This window comes from Alosa pseudoharengus, unplaced genomic scaffold, assembly GCF_046254945.1.
Source record: "Alosa pseudoharengus isolate Yale_2024_CS ecotype anadromous, Long Island Sound unplaced genomic scaffold, YU_APseudo_1.1 YU_APseudo_1.1_scf_3, whole genome shotgun sequence".
In the NCBI taxonomy this organism is placed as follows: Eukaryota; Metazoa; Chordata; class Actinopteri; order Clupeiformes; family Clupeidae; genus Alosa; species Alosa pseudoharengus.
Window position 1 is genome coordinate 11,660,755 of NW_027468718.1, and position 4,652 is coordinate 11,665,406.

General features: G+C 42.3%; 1 long non-coding RNA gene across 1 annotated transcript; it reads left to right on the forward strand.

Annotated features, from left to right (window-relative positions):
- Window positions 1-986: 986 nt before the first annotated feature.
- On the forward strand, window positions 987-4,420 carry LOC143100209 (uncharacterized). The gene is made up of 3 exons (XR_012981873.1): window positions 987-2,623; window positions 2,753-2,855; window positions 3,750-4,420. It is a non-coding gene; the product is annotated as an uncharacterized LOC143100209 (long non-coding RNA).
- Window positions 4,421-4,652: the final 232 nt, after the last annotated feature.

The window sequence follows — 4,652 nt, forward strand, 5'->3', positions numbered from 1 at the left end:
GAGGACAGATGTAGGTTGCTTGTGACAAAATATTAGCTTTCAGTGTTTTACGATGTCTTTGTAAATTACGTTTAATTAAAAAGTGTTTCAGTCTGGTTCTCCCCTACTGCGGCGCAGACCGCCCTTCAAACACACAGCTCGCGGGGTTTTCAAATTTAGCTAGCTGACTGACAATATCAATATGCCAAAGTGGGCAAAGATCATTTTCTCATTACAGTCAATCTCTTCATGAGGGTGCACACTGCTGAAAGATTACCTACGAGACAGGATGGACTTTCCCTTCTTTCAGGGTTGATGGATTTGCGCACAGGTCTTGCGCGAATGCTTGACATAGGACTACGGCCCACGTTCCGTCTAGCCCGACAGTTGTTGAGGAAGTTTGACAAAGCCTACTAGAACTTTTTTGTGTAGAGATGGCCCGCCATGCATGAACGTTCTGCTTCTGCATGAGCGCACTGACACCCCTGTTCGTTCAACTCGACTTTCATGAAAACTCTAGGTTTAACTGCCTGTCAGGTCTACTAATTGTTCTAAATTACAGGTGTCAAACTCAAGTTTGCCTTTAGCCTATATCTGGCGTATGAAAATATTTTTTGCGTGTATAGAGTTGCCATGCATGAACACACTGCTTCTGCAAAGAGCGCACTGACACTGTCCTAAATAGCCTATGTTCAGCGCGATTTTCATGAAAAATCTAGGCCTAACTGCCTGTCTCAGGGAATAGATAGTGCCTATGTATTAATTAATTGTTCTAAATCACAGGTGTCAGACTCAAGTTTAACTCAAGCCTTTAGCCTACATATGGCTAAGTCCAAAAATGGGTAATTTTAAAGCTTGTTAATGATTTCAATGTGTTTAAATGAGAAACAAGCAAAAGCTAATTTGGGCGGTTTTTTGTGCATTCTCGCGGTTTTTGACGAGGCTTTGGGCTGGAAAACCTTGCTGGCATCTGGCAACACTGTCTCGACACAATAGAACGTCGGAAGTACCAGTGAAGCAGTGTGCCGCCCTTTCCGGTAGAGTCAAACTAACTAACAAACTAAGGGACACCAGGCAACGTTTTCGTGTTAATTACTCATCTTCGTAAGTCGGTATGGTTAAATGACTCGTTACAGGGCGAATGAAGACTCTCTCGCCCGCCCCTACTGCCTGTAGGAAGAATATCCCGCTTGCAAGTTCAGTGTATTGTACCCGCCGACCGAAGCAGGATCAGTTTACAGCACAGAGGCAGGCTAACGAAACGCTAGAGATTGTTGCAAACGTGTGTATAATGGCAGAGCCGGCGAAGAAGCAGCGAAAACCCTTGACGGAAATGCAAAGAAAAGGAAAAGAGCTTCAGACCGAGCGAGAGGGAGTTTCGTAGAGAAAAAGCATCAGGCTTGCCTGGTGTCCCTTTAATTATGGCGAGTGTTCACCTGTGGTCTACCTCACTGAAAAGTTTGCCGAAATTTGGGCAAGAAGACGTCGTGCGACTTGTGAATGAACATTCACAAGTGAAAACGTCAAAGTTGAATAAAGGCTATAAGTTGTTTTTTGAACAATACATCATCAATTATAAAGGTAAGTGAGTTTCATCAGCTGACGTTAATGTCAATGTTAATTAGCATGCTAGCTTAACTTAACGCATTACGTTAACTAAGTTGTCGATACATTCAGTATTTTAACAGTTTGTCTGTGATGTACTTTGGCTGTAGTTAAGAAGCATTAGAATAACGTTAAGTCAAGACTTATTATGTTCAATAAACTGTGATAATCTTCCCCTTCACTACAGTGTCAGATTTAGTCAATGAGGAGGTGGTAGTACAAGCGAACTGCTACCGGTCTATGAGAAAGAGCGAGGAACCGCATACACTTCAGGTTACAGTGTTTAGGAAGTTAAGGCTTGAGTCCGAAATCATACCCTGGTCACTATTAACTACATCAACAAGCTTTGCTATAACGTTACTCTCTGGGCTACATCATTTGACCAGTGGTCTTCATGGGCATTGGGCACTGATGGATTTTAGTAGATTTCTAATGTCCCAGACAACTATGCATTTTCAAAATATCACATAGGCTAAAGAGTAGCCTAGTAGTGACTAGGATGTGGTCTCGGACCTACATAAGTTCAAGTTCATTTGTTTATCTGTTGTTGCAGATGTTTTCAGTTTTTGTGTTCAGTAAATGCTGAAATCTTCTGTCAGTGGTGTAAATGTCTGGCTTCAAGAAGTAAACATGCTGTATCTGTTATAACCATTAACATATTCATAATTAGCACAACTTTTTGGCCAGGTTAATTTATGTCTAGGTTTAATGTAGACTTAGCTAAATAACACCTCATGGGTATAAGAAATACATAGAAGGACGTTTTCTTTTTTAAAGCTGGACTTTTCTACCTCTGCTTATTTTGTAAACTTCCTCTAAAGTGCTTGTCCTCCTTTTATAGGTGGCACTACATGCTGTTGGGACACCGGTGGTATTGAGAGGCTTCTCCTGTTCATGTGTTGCTGGCCAGGCTTTATGTAACCATGTGGTTGCACTGCTTTTTCAAACTGCCCATTACAGCACCATGGGGTTCAAAACTGTGCCACCACCACTTTCATGCACTAGTATGCTTCAGACCTGGCACAGACCCAGAACACAGGTATTATGACTGCAACAGGTTTTGCTGCCTTCTGAAAATGTATACTTACATTGTGACTTGCATATGTTTTTGTCATCACTTTTAAACTTACAACTGTATATTATTTGTGTAAAAATCAATGTGATCTAGGGGATTTGTCCAGAGCCTACCGATGAACTTGTGGTGCGAAAGCCAAAGCCAAGGGCACCAGGACGAAGCAGTGTGAAATCTACACTTTATCCAGCTTACCCAGGTATGCGTTAGTACAGTGATCCTCACTATTTTTTTCACGAGCCACATATGACAGCCAATACATTTTCATTTAAGACCAGATTTACTTTAATACTGGGATGAGCGGAAGCTGGCATGCATGTCCTTGACTTTCTTCATGCTGTATTTTTAGTATTAGTAGTAGCAGGTTTGACAATACCCCCTTTAGGAAGCACCATTAAGGCTTAATAACTTCCTTTCACCTTCATTACTGTATTTGGGTGAAGGGGGAAGTATAATTCAGATGTTTGCGTTTTTGTAGTGCAGTATCGTATGTATATTAAGCACATTTGAAAAAAATAATTGACTGTTACCACATACAGTGGGTCCCATTTAGAAGTGGCCACTTCATTCGCGCTTTACGTGATCTATGCAGCTGCGTGAAATGTATTACAACTTATCACCACAAGGTGGCAGTTTAAGTCCGCTGTAGCATTTGTAAACGGGGCAGTGGATTGCATTCAAAGGCATTGCAGTGGCAGTGAGATACTGTAAGCAGAACGAAACTAAAGATCACCTCGTTGAAGTCATACAGTAGACTAGGCTAAATCCGAGCCTAGTTTTGTTTTCTCAAGTTGGGGCCAGAGATGATGGCCTTTGGCAAACAGTTTATGCCTACTCAAAATGAGTAAAACCAAATTTGGCGAAATCTCGCCAAAGCTACCATGCGAGCCACCAATTATAGCCTGACGAGCCGCGCAATGAGTAACACTGCATTAGTGGAATTGTTAGTGATTATCACCATAGCTGTGGTTCAGTTTCACTACCAATTATTCAAGTTGAAAGACATCAAATTGTTACAGATAATAGCAAAGTACCATATGTCCTACACAGTGACTAGTCAGTAATGACGTTTCTCTGATATGTGTGCTTTTAGGACCCCTTCCTGATCCAGCAGTCCTGTCAATTGGAGAACAGTTACGAGAGATCCAACCACAGCCGGGAATTTGTAAGATCTTATGTGGCCTCTCCTGCATGACATTTGTGGACTCTAAATTTGGGCCAGTCCCTAAAGGTTCAGTTCTATCTTATCAGTGCCCACCAGTACAAACAAATGAAGTGATTAAGCATCCCGATGCTCCTTTATTTCCACAACTTCCATTGATTAGCTCTAAATTAGAACGCCATCTGCAATTTGTTCCCACTTATGAACAGTTTTATCATCTAGAGAGTTTAGAGGTCACTCGTGAATTGGCATGTGTCATTGAGGAGAAAACAAGGGGGCAGTCACAAAGTCCTCTGTGGAAGGAAGTTCGGCAGCCCCGCTTAACGGCAAGCAGATTTGGGGAAGCATGCAGTGTGAAAGGGGAGGCATCCAGTCAGGCTTTAGCAATCAGGATTCTGAGGGGGGTACGGCAAACACTGCACATGAAGAGGGGCATTGACCTTGAGCCAGAGGTGTTGTTACAGTACAGTGACCAATGCAATGTTAATGTGTATTCCTCTGGTTTTGTTTTACACACTGATGCGCCATATCTTGGTGCCAGCCCTGATGCCAAGGTGTATGACCCAGCAGCAAATCCCCCTTTTGGGCTAGCTGAAGTCAAATGCCCAAATGTTGACCGTGTCACAGATGTTGCACATCTTAGATTCATTGGTGGTCAGGCTAAACTGAGAAGAAATCACAAATACTTCTGGCAAGTCCAGGGTCAGCTAGCCATAACTGGCTTGTCATGGTGCGATTTCATTACATCCACAAAAACTGACCTCACAGTGGAGCGAATTTGGCTTGATGAGACACTGATCATGGAGATGAAGAATAAACTTGACCTGTTGTTTT